Consider the following 13,253-nt stretch of genomic DNA (forward strand, 5'->3'; position numbering starts at 1 on the left):
ATCTCAGTACTACCTCTGATCTTCAACAGGAATCATAATTTTATTTCAAAGGCAGCTTTTGCAAACGTCTAAGTACAAACTTTCCGTGGTCGCTGATCCAGAGTCATGTTATTCTGCTTTCAGGAAATGGCTGACACCTGATAAATGCCACAATTAGAATTTGAACATACTGTCGTGGTTACGCGATCAGTCTGCTGAGTCACAGCAATGATGGCTGTCTCATCTATGATGACTCAGCTTGAAGATTTTATCAGACTCAAGCTTTGTATCTGTCAAACAATCAAACTTCTGAAATAATGAACAGCAAACGTTGATTAGTATTTCTTTCTCAGTTTGACTGGATACATATATGACTGAATGTAATGAATGTTGGAACTATTTCACACAGACAGAAACCCAGGAGAGCTATCCGGGTGGTTTGGAGAGTGTCTTTCTTTGTCCTTATTCAGAGTCTTTATTCATTTTGAAATTACAGCTCCACGGGATCAGTGTTCCAGAGAAAACCCTTAATTACATCCTGATATCTACCATGTGGAGAGAGTTTTACAAATTACTCCTGCTGTTATTTTTAATATTATATTTATTCCCTTGTGTCAAAAACGTGTCAGGGACACGTTCAAGGTTCTTTCCAGAGGGATATCTCCATATTAATATTCAAATACATTCATTAATGCACTAAAACCCGGTTGGGTGTCTTGAACATATGAGAAACTGAATCTGTGGCATTTTTACATTTTGTCATGACTTATGGATGTTTGTGTCATTATTCTGTCTTCTTAATCAATATTCAGTGTTTCTGTTCAGGTTTTCTCAAATTTTGTGTAAATCATCTGCCATTTCCCAGACCACCCAATTTCCTGATTGTACTTGCATTCTTTTACTTACGTAACATTTTCAGTGCAGCAACGCTGTGAGAATTTCACAGCGCCTCGCCACTGTGAACAAACACAGATGTAGTTAATAAGATTACTCGTGGGTTTTTAATTAGGTGCCAGTTAGCGAGCACTGACAATAATGCTGAGTACTCACAGAGCTTGTTTATTAGCCTACCTGAATCAGAGTTACCCATTACTGACTTATTATCTGCAGCTGTGTTTGCCAGGCTGAGACTCCAATTAACCGTAACTATTAGCTGCAGCAGCTACATACAGCAGCTCTGTGCAGTGTAATCCCCCCATAACCTTTTGCACAATAGCCCCACACCCATAGAGGCGTTACATTATGCACCATACGGCCTCTACAATAATGCTCCTGCAATTGTGGAGGCTTCCCTGTGTCAAAACCTTGTTTTAATTACATAATATTAAATTGATGTTCTGCACGTGTGTTTGAACAAAATCTAATGTCGTTTCAAACATTCATGGTCTGCAGGGGATGATTCCTGCTGACCGCCACCACAAGCTCAAAATATGTCTTTGGTTTATGATCAAATGCCTGCAAAACCAATGTTATTCCCATCAGTCTCAGTTGTACTTTGTGTTTGGTGCTAAATAGTAAATGTTAGCATGCTAACACTTAGATGGCTAACATGGTAAAAACTGCTAAACATTAGGAAGTGATCTTTTTTTTTTTTTTTTTTTGTGAGCATGTTAGCATGATGACATTAGCATTTAGCTCAAACAACAGAGGCGCTGGTGTGGCTGTAGACTCTTGTCACCCACTTATTTTGTTATGCACAAGCCTAATGTCAAATCTAGCAACTTTTTGGAAAGTACATCATCAGTTTGGTTTATTATTTACTGAACACTGAAACACTCCTGGTAAAAATAAATAAGCACATTAAAAGAAACCCTGTCTGATTTTATTACCAGGGCTGCACACTTTTCACTTTAATTTGGCGAAAGATTAGGTAGGCCTATTGTAGGTTGGGTAAATTTAGGCCTGCTGTGTCCTATCCCACCACAGGGGTCGGGATCATCACAGTTCAACAGCCACATGTATGTGTAGATGAAAAGCCAAGTCAATAATGATGCTCAGATCAGTGTGATCAAGATACTTACTAACCTCCAGACCCGATAGCCTTAACTTTGACCAACCAAACCATGTATTGGTGAGTCTTTCCCCCCAGAATCTGTGTGTCAAAACCAGACACTGTATTTCTTTTAATTCTAGAGAATGTATGGAATATTATAGGCTATTTCATACTTCCTCTGCTGATATGATCTATCATATCATAGAATCCCAGACAGACACAGAAACCGTTTAAGACTGTATAGATGAGACCTGTGCAAAACAAAACTAACGGAAAACACTTCACCGCAAAGAAGCACCAGAGCAAGGTTGTGCTTCAAATTATACACTGCAAAAGTCTATGAGCTACGTTACCCACTCACAAACTGTCTGACACTCACTTCGCGAGAGCGGGTTTGCTTGATTCCTGTCACAAAATCCGCGGGTGTCGCATCAGCTGAGTGGAGCGTTAAAGGCTACACTGGTTTTTCCAATGCGTGAGAAAATTGATGTATGGAGTGAGGGCATGTGAAGAGTGTCAATTGCACGATTTTCACGCTCAGTGCGTGCAGCTTTAAAACTAAAAAATTGGGGACAATATAATGTGTTCAGTTTCCATTTTAACTTAGTATGAGTATAAAAAGAAAGAAATGGTGTTAAAGAGAGAGTGACTGTAACTGCAGGTGAGGGGTTAGTTTGACTCAGCAGTGTAAAAGGGATTCAGAATTTAAAGCAGATGAAGATACAAGCGTTTGTGGTTTGTAGAAACAGCAGCAGAGGCTAAATTGGAGTTGAGTGCAACAGCAGCAGGCAGCCGTGTCCCTGTGGCAAATAACATTTTTACAGGGACCTTTGCTAACCATCTGAGCAATACACATAGGATCGTGTCACCTCAAACAAACACCAAACCTGCAGGTACAGTCTTATTCCCTCACTGCATATCATCTCGCTCAGTAGGCTACTATAAAAATGAACGTGTGTCTACAGAGCTTATAACCATAAATCAATGTTGCTCTTTTCATTCAAAGCAAAACTTTGTGTTTAATGCAAAAATGATATCAGTATATCAGTTCTGTTAATGACACAGTGAGAGAAGGTTATCTGTGGGTTTAAACAGAAAGAATAAATGTCAACATAAAGCATCATTGGGTTTGGGGCTCATATGGCTTCAGTGCACCTTGCCATGAATTCTTAAAATGTCTAGATGGGAAAAACATCAACGAGTTCAAACGGAAAAGTGTCAACTCGCATGAATGACTGGTTTTGATCAATCAGAAAAAAACCTTTTTTCCTTTAGTCCACGAGAGGATTTTTAATAATTGATAAGTTTGTAACAGCTTGAAGCGTATGAAACTGAGGCATGTCAGAAGTGGAAAAAGATGAAACAACATAATGAAAGGCTGAGATTAAACAGCAGAGCTCACAGTGCTCTATAACTTTGTCACGAGCGTGTACAGGTGCCACAATACTGCAGTACATTCTGAGAGGTTCCTGCTTACGGCTACAAATGTGCATCCAACAGGGGAAAAACACACGTTTGTTAATGTAATTTTTGAGGCTGAAACGAGTATCCAGTACAGACAATGTGTCTTTTATGAGTATCATCAGAACAAAAATGTGTCAAATCCATTTTCTGATAAACCATGAATATAGAAACTTTTATAAAACAAAAAAGTTTTCTAATAAATAAAGCAACTTCTGATCAACCCATATCAATTGGCACAGTGATGTGGGGCTGTAGATGACTGTTGGCCTCCATCAGAAGGTGAAGGATGAGGGTGAAATTAGACCTACATAACATTATGTGACTATGTACTTTTTCTTTTAAATTACAAATTTTAAGCTTACAACTTGATATATTTTCCATTCATTGCCGTCAATCAGTCTAAACTCAGTCTGACAGCCTTATGCCAGGTTTAGAGTAGGCAGTATTTATTTAAGAGGGCCACTGAGTCACATTAGAATTATAAATTCTCGATGTGACACCACTGAGACACATGATACACCGCCACCTTTCTGTGATGTAATTGGGAATAAGGCGCTAGGGACCCAGTGAAAACCAACCATGGCGTTTGAAGTATCATGTGTTTGATACTGGCTGAGTTGTGTTCAGAAAAGCCTAAACAAAGAAAGGGGGAAAAAAATTACTCTGAGCTTTTCCACCTAACTAACATCATCATTCCTCTTTCGTTTCCCCATGTTTACAGTTGAAGAGCCTTCTGTGCTCCTGTTGGTCAATGTCACCTCATGGAATTTGTCATTTGCAGTGAAGATTTGGACATGCTCATCATTTTACTATGATACACAACAAGGGATAAAATAATAAAATAATAAAACATATATAATATAAAAACACTAAGCTTCAGCAGCATCATATTGAGAAATCTTTTTATTAAGTGCGGAATGAGTCATCAACATTTTAAAATGCTTTCCACCTCATTTAGGGTGATTTGACGCCTTTATTTTGACAGCACCTGGCAGTCTTTCTACCAATGTGAGCAGCTCCAGCAGGAGGCCTGGTCATTATTTGTAGTTGTGAGTTGTGAAGTAAAGTTCAGTGTCAGACTCCCCGCTGTTTTGGTTTTCAACCAGGAGAATCCACACAGCTCCTCCGGCTGTTTTGTGTCAAACCTTGAGCTCTGCTGGGGTTTGTGCATGTGTTTGTATATCTGTGTGGATGTGCATGTGTTTATGTGTGCCTCGGTTTGTGTGTGTTTGTGTCTAAGAAAATGAGGCAGATAAAGAGCTTATGTCTATCCCAGGATTGAATGAGAAGTTGTTTTGTCACAGCGAGAGACTTTGGGAGGTGTGTGTGTGTGTGTGTGTGTGTGTGTGTGTGTGTGTGTGTGTGTGTGTGTGTGTGTGTGTGTGTGTGTGTGTGTGTGTGTGTGTGTGTGTGAGGAAGAAACAGACAGCGGCGGTAATTGAGATAGTCGTCACTGATGTGTTGTCTTGTCGCGGTGTTCTGCTGACGTCTGATTAGCCTTTTCTTCACTTCGGTGGGTCTATTTTTGTCTGAGTAGAAGACGCGGTGACGCTGAAACCTTTGAACACTCTGAAACTCTCACACTGAAAGTTCATCACCTGCAGAGGAATACTCTCCCTCGCTGTTTACCTTTGTTTATCGAGGAAAAAGTGACTAAACTCCAGTGGACAGACTCATGTCTGGTAGGCTGCCCACAGCTGCCCAATCCTGTTTATCAGTCTGTCAAGGGCACCTTGACTGATAGCTGTGGGGTGTGAGGAAGACAGAAAATTTTATGTTAGCTGAGAAGTTCCCCTAAAAACCACAAATGTCCACCTGTTAGTGGCACCAGAGGAAAAACCAGAGGACCCCCAAAGTCAGTAGAATTTATCCTCTAGGGACCATGAATGTCAGAACAAAATGTAAAGCAATCCATCAGGTGGTAGAGATATTTCAGTCATTTATTCCGCTTTAAGAGCAACTGCCCAGACGCAGGTCTGAGTTTTAGGCCCTTGCAGAACTCTAGTAGGAGAGATCATAGATGAACTGGTAACTAGGAGGCTGATGTGAATGTTTTCCCCCACAGGAACACTTCTGAATGTAAACCCAGTCCTGTAAATGAACCAAACTCTTATTTCTATCCCTGTTTGACAAATATTTACACGACACAAGAGATAAGAGAGTGACAGCGAGTACAGAGCACAGAGAGCTGTCTACTCTAGATCTATTTTAGCAACACAGATACAGCAGGTATGTGGCTAGAAACCTGCCTGATGTATTGATATGAAAGCTAAACATTCCCATGAGATTAACATTTAATTTGGAAACATTTGACAGCGATTCAGGGAAATTACACGCAGGAGTGGATGTGTTTAGGAGACAGTATGTGAGGTAAATGGTCAATGAATGGACGGTAGAAGCTAAACAGTTTCCCTTCCTGTCATTCGAGCCTGATAAAGTCGTACTGGCGAGCTCCAGCCAGCTGGGGCTCAGAAAACATCTGAAGTTGTGTTTTTGTCTCTGGGAGCTGGTGTTTATTGATGTCGCTGTCTCTTATCTTGGCAGAGCAGGTCAAAGTCACCCCGAGGAGCGGTGGCTTGGTATATTTTAGCAGCAGCTGTGATGTATTCGGGACATGAAGAGCATTGGGGAGGAATCTGTTTTCCTGGCAGCAGCAGCTGTAGAAGCTCAGCCACCCGAGTCACCATCTCTCACTCTCCGTCTCCTCTTTCTGTTTGAACTCATCTCTTCAGGAAATGCTTCACACCCGTTTATCGCTGCTTCAATCACAGGCACCTCTCCTCCTGTATCTTAAAAAATGAATCCCACATCTCTCCCCGACTCTTATTTCTCCTCGCAGCACTGCTGTGTGACATGAGGGATCACAGGGATACTGTCACGGCAATGTGTCTCTGTGTTTGATTAGTGTCTGGTTTTTAGAGTTAGTGAATGAGTTAAAGAGGCAGGTTTAAAAAGGCAAAAGTCATCGTTTTATGCTCCATATCACTAAAAAAGGCATTAGGGCTAAGGCCCAGCTACGAACAAATTTATATGACGTGCGTGTCGAACTTTATGCCTGCTCCCAACGGCCACTCTCGAAGGTGAGATTAAAAGCCTGCTGCCATAGAGAGGGGGAAAGCCAATAAATGTCCATATGGGAATTAACAGCAGAAACTTTCAGTCTCTGCTTGAAGGCATTCATGGTGCTGCACTGGGCTGTATGCACAAAAAGTGAGTGAAGCAGGTAAAACCCTGTCCACTAATCTGGGCAGGATTTCAGACGCAGCCCCTCCTAACGCCGATCTCTGTAGCGTGTGGGGAATGGGGTTTGCAGATGCTTTTAGTCAAGCCGACAATACACTTCGTTTGAAACATATGACGTCTTTGTGGTTAAGTTAGGGTAAAGAATCTACATGGCTACCCCCGGCCAGGCGTCCACCTCCGTGGCCGTCTAGCATAGGGAGCCAAAAGCAATGCAGAGGCCATCGCATGTTACTCCAAACTCACAAGTCTGCCAAGGTGGAAACCCACAAAACCACTAACTGGCAGCGGAGAGGGGAGAGAAGACAAATTAGAGGGAGAATCAAGGTCACAACAGGTTGTCCTAGTGTTCACCGTGCCTTTGAGTGTAACAGCTACTAATACTTTTGCCTTTAGACATTTAATTCACATTCAAGCGTCGTTCTCAGGCCCCCGGGATAAAATTGTCAAAGCAGTTTTGTAATTCTACCTACTTTTCTATCTGTGGACTCGTGTTTATTAGGAAAATCTGACTGTGTTGGCCAAGAGCCGCGGGGCTGTTGAAATAAACCTGACGGTGCCACTGAGCCTTTAGGTGGCTGGAAATGCAAAAACTTTACCAGAACGGCAAACGAAATGAGGGTAGGTCTAGTGATTATTCTGCAGCGTGCAACTGAAAGGACTGAAAAAGGTTTAAACCGGTAAAAGAAGTGCTGCCCAGATGGATTTAAAGAATCTGAAGAAAGAGAGGAGGCTTGAACTCACATTAAGTGCTTTTGTTTTGTTAATTCTGGACCGAAGGTCACGGTTTATTTTACCGGGTCTTTTGTGTTCACGTCTAACATTTCAGCAGAGTTAAAAGTTTTTTTTCTGCAGTAAGATGGACTGAGAATGGCCTTTAGAGATAAGATTTTGGGAGCTCATGGCAGAGACTTGGTGATGTTTAACAGGATGTTTTTAGTTTGAACTGTTGGGTCTGCAGGAAGGAGCATAGAAGGTCTGAGCACCAAGAGCCTGAGTAGCTTTACTGTTCGATAAAACATAAAAGTTTCTCTAGGCCTCAGGGAATATGGGCAGAAAGGTTTCAAGGTGCATTTATGGGCTTAATCCTTTTCAATAACTGAAAGGTCAGACTGTACAGACAGTATTGAATCACTATTCTCTGACGTTCTCCATTGAATTTTAGTGTTTGAGTGTTTTTGCTGAAAAGAGTATTTGCAGCTACAATTAAACTGTCACGTACATCTTGTATTATGTGGTTTAAAATCTGATTTTATTTCCTGGTTTTGAAAAATATTTTATATTTATAAACATTGTTTTCAATAAGCACAAATAAATCACTTTATTTTAATGAAAACTGAAAACGTGACGCACTAGTGACGTATTTCTGCCCTGTGAAAACTGCACTATAAGATGTTAAAAATAACAATCAGATTAGATCTGAAAAGGATCAAATGTGGTGATTTTACCCCTAAAGTTACTGTTCTATTTCACATAATTTATTAAATGGCAGGTTTACAGGGGTTTTAAGTTTGATAATGAACTGATTAATTTCTGTAGTATGTGGCGCTCAGCTGGAGTTTATCTCCTCATCAGCCTCCTGCTGCCTCAGCAGCTGCCACTCGTCACCTCATCAGGATCTTTGCAGGTAAGAGACACTTTTCTCTGTTGTTCTGGTCAGATCCCCAAAGTTTTACACGTTACTGTGTCTGTTTTTGCTGCTGGCTAGTTTAAGTTTCTGGCTTCTGCCGCTACTCTGTGACAGGTTGTTTACTTTGAGAAACCAGTGCAGACAGAGGAGACAGCTGCCAGTAAAGCAAGAAGAAAAGTTTTTCTTTCTTTTTCAATGTGAACAAACTGATCTTCTCAGCTAATAAATCATGTATTCTTCAATTAAGCAATAAAGTGACAAGTCGACGATGGGCCTCTTTTGTTCAACAGGATTTACCTTTGGTGTGAATTCAGTCTCATTTAGCCTCAAAAAGTTAATAAGCAAAAACGTTAAGATCTTATTGTGATAACTGAGAAATTTTTTAGAGAATTTTTTTAAGCGGCTGTAATCTTATAATTTATGAAATGTGTCAATGAGAGAGGTCTCTGAATCTGCAGCTCCCCTCGGCTTATGTAGCTTTATAGTGAATTTCAACTCATTGTTTATCTGACTGGCCCACAACTTTCCTCTTCTGGTTCACTCTCTCAGCGCTGTCATAGCATCGTTTTTAGAGAGATAAGCTACTAAAAGTCACGATTCATGATCTGCTCAGCAGCAAACGGCAGACAGTTAGAGACCAGCTGGTGAACATAGTGGAGCATTCAGCAGCTAAAGAGCCAGAGATTTCCCTCAGGAGCTGGTGGAGACCTAATAGAGAGAGAATATTAGATTTAATTCATCAAGTGACACAAACACGACTCCAAATGAATAATCACGTTGCTCCTTAACTGTTGGATGGGGAAATAAGCAACTGTTTGCTAACAAGTTCACCATATTAACATAAAAGGTGATGATATTTCACTGTTGTGTTCACAACTTGTTTCTGCTTCCCCCAAGAGACCAGACCAATCAGGTTTGAGTCTCTTTCTTTGTCACAAATCAGGGTGTGAAGCCTCCAGTATATTTGTCTATATTTATATTTCTGTCTTAGGGAGATTTTAGTTTTAAAATCAGAAGCTTAAAAACACTTCATAAGCAAAGGCTCGCTGTAGAAAAGTGTCTAGAATATTTCAAATCTGATGGAAAGTGCAGCCATTAAAAACAAATGGAATCCGAGGAGGACTAATGATTTTAACCACCTTAAGTGGTCATTTGAATAGGAAAACTGGAGAGTAGGGTTAATATTAATATATATTGTTCATGGTTACTCAGGGCTGCCAACTTCCGCGCACACATTCTCTCACACCACACGTCCCTTTTCAGTGAAAAGCTAATTTAGAAATGATAACGTTGTTACACGAATCAACTCCACCAAGGTTGATGCGACACCAGCATAAGCAGGGATAGTAATCAAGTAAACCCACTCTCACGCTGATAACGTTATTGATTTATTAATTGATGTCTTTTACCATCTTAAAATTTAAAAGTTAAGTATGGACACATTAAAGTAAGGATTATGTTCCTACATTACATTTAAGAAATTGAGATTGTTACTATACAATGTTTATTTTATAAACACTTTTAAAGGGGGTAGGACAGGCATGTATTTTGAGTTACAGTGAGAAGGGATAATAATAATGTGATCCTCATCATTAAGAGTGCTTGATACATAAATAGATAGGCTTTATATTTAACATTTGATACATTACTAATGTGTTGTAATTGAAGTTGCAAATGTGGTTTATCAGCCCGCTTCAGCGCCATAAATAATGTGCCAAAGATCTACCATTTTTAAAGCTTATATCTCTAATTGAACACCACAGCGTGTGATGTTCAGTAGTTTCTGGGCTAAACTAAATGCAGAGAGTAAGGCGGTTTTTACTGATGTGTATTTACCACTTTTCTGACAGAATGATTAAACTAACCATCATAGGCGTCGTCAAATATGCGCATATATTTAACCCACCAGATTCTCCTGAGAGTACAAATTTCCAGCAGTCCCTGTCGTCCCGACTCCACATTTCTGCAACAAAATGACTCCATAAATTCACTGTAATGCAGGAAAACAGTATCTGAAATGAACATCTTTACTGGGGCAAGATCCCCCAAATAACCTGGTTAGGTTTTGGTCTCCTGGTTGGTTTGCGAGTACGCTGATCAACCATACTTGTAACAATGATCATGATTATTGACTTGGCTTTTCATCTCACTTATCTCTTACTCATAAAACGCTCCAACGTCACTGATACAGAATCTAACTCCTGACTCAATTGAAAAGTTGGCAGCCCTGTTTTTACTGTAGCCTCTCTGACTCTGTGGGCTGACACTAAATCCTCAGTCACACACAGAAGCAGCTGTCCTGGAGCAAAGAAACAACATATTCCTGAGCTCAGACTCCGCAGGAGTTTGGCAGATCCCCGCGGGGGCTCAAACTCAGGGAAATTCTGTTGTTTGGGGTGCTCGCAGCACAGCAGAGATTAACGAGACGGTTAAGCAGCTGGTGTGGCATTTTCATTTTCATTAAGTGGAGTGATTCTCCGTGGTTTTCAGAGTTTATTTGTCAGATGAAGCTCTGCTCCGGGGGCTGGCACGCAGAGCAGGAAAATATGCTGCAGAACACTTTGAGGCTTTAACCAAAGAGCTCTGTGCTACAAAGAAATGTCAACATTTTAAAAAAGTGACAGAAGATATTATAAAATTTATGACTTAAGTATTTAGTCGGCTTGACTGGTGCCACTCACAGATCGTTATTTTCTTGTGATGACAAGGTGTAGTGGTGGTGATCTTGGCTAACGTAGCTCGTTCATGGCTATGCTAACTAGCAAACATTGTGATGTGTTTATTAGCCTTTGTGCATAAACAACAAACATTTTAGAAAAAAATGAGATCATGAACATGTTTAATTTCTCTTTGTTGATTACTAACCTGCAGATTAATGTATCATTAGCAGTGATTAAACTGACTAACTTTGTAACTGTATTAAAGGCGCCCTGTGGAATCTTCTTGCATAAAGTTAATTACGTTCAGTGTTTCTCACCACACGCAATCCTTGTGACTCCCTGTACTCAAATGGCCCCCCAAACACAATAATAACTTTTTCCACCTACGTTTTGAGAGCTATTTAACCCCTGGGATCATTAGCTAGGATTGTCGATACCGCTGGTTCGTTACTGCTCCTGGCTGTGGTAACAACGGTCCTCATGGTCGTTACAGCCACCCATGGCCAAGTCTGAACGACCATCGTTCTGCAGACCAGGTGTAACCACATCAGCCCAGGACCGCCACATCCAGCATCTACACCAACAAGATCGTCCGAGACCAGCCACCCGGACAGCTGCTGCAACAACCAAAGAATTTCTGCACAAACTGACCGTCTCAGGGAAGCTCATGTGCATGCTCGTCATCCTCATCGGGGTCTTGACCTGACTGCAACTTCGCATTGAAGAGGAGTGGACCAACATTCCACAGGCCATAATCAACAACCTGATCAACTCTATGCGAGGGAGATTGTTGCACCACATGAGGCAAATGGTGGTCACATCAGATACTGACCGGTTTCCCCCCAATACAGTGAAACTGCACATTTTCAAGTAACCTTTTATTGTGGCCAGCTTAAGGGACACCTGTGCAATACTCATGCTGTCTGATCAGCATCTTGACATGCCACTGGAGAAAGTCAACAGATCTTTGAGTACAGCTCATGATGAATGGGGGGCAAAAACAAAAGGTGTTTGTTCAGTATAACACTGCATCATATTTAGAGATTATCTAATGTTTTCTATTTTTATTTAATGTTTTGTGTTTTCCCATTTGAATACATTTTAATGTTTATTTGAATTTGTTTGCTATGGCCATTGCACCAAAATCACCATACAATTCAGCACAGTTCCTGGGTGATTTAATTCAAATATAGGTGGGTAATTTCAGCAGCTTTATCCTGTAGTTTTGTTAAGGTTAGTTCCTTATAATCGGATATACAATTTTTGACACACAGAAGTAATAACTATCGTCTACAAACTAGTGGTGAAAAATGGCAGCAGTGCCAACAAGGTTTGCTGTGACATCTGGAAAGAAATTGGTAAAAACTGACACGTTCAAAAGGAACTCTATTGTTTTGTATTTGTTTTTTCTTGTTAAAGGCCCTAAAAATATATATATATAATTTTTTTTATTTTTTTAATCAGCTTCCTATTACGAATAATGTGTTTATACATGAACAACATTTTCTGACAAAGGTGGAACAATTTCAGATTTTACATGAGAGATTTTTCTTTTCTGAGCCTTCCCCTCTGGTTTGAAGTGGGCATTGATCATCATCAATTATGAATGACAAGAAGTTCTTCTGTTCTTCCCAGTATGCCATTATGGTGAAAATGCGGCTTTTGATTTTTATTGCTTATTTATAAAGAAATCTGAATTCTAAATGGGGGACAGGTTAAGAAGAGAACCAGGCTGAAGCTACATTTACATAAAGTATTTTTATTTATTGCTAGTTTATACTAGCTGGGATTGGCTCCAGTTCCCTGTGACCCTGCATGGATAAGCGGGTGTAGAAGATGACTGACTGGCTACTTTATACTCCACAAAATTTATATGCCATACAAAACAATCAATATATGATGCATTGTGAAAAGAACACCTCATCTGGTCATTTTAGAGCCAGTCAAGTCTTATTTTCTTATTAAAAGTGAGAATGTGGCACATTCGGGCACATTTCGACCTGTTTTCAATGCAAATCAATCTTTTAATAATTGCCTGCCTTAATCTGTCTTGTTTCGAGATACAGACACACACTTGTGGAACATTTAAATCAAAAACTGGTTGAAATAATCTCACTGTATTGCAAAATCAGGTTTATAGCTCCACTTCAAACAGCTACAATACAAACACTGCTTAGACATTAATGCCGTAATATTCTATGATCAACAGTATATGACATTATGAAATCGTCCATTTGATATAACAGGTACCTCTAATGTTGAGAATACATTTAATTGATACTTTTAC

This window comes from Micropterus dolomieu, linkage group LG12, assembly GCF_021292245.1.
Source record: "Micropterus dolomieu isolate WLL.071019.BEF.003 ecotype Adirondacks linkage group LG12, ASM2129224v1, whole genome shotgun sequence".
NCBI lineage: Eukaryota > Metazoa > Chordata > Actinopteri > Centrarchiformes > Centrarchidae > Micropterus > Micropterus dolomieu.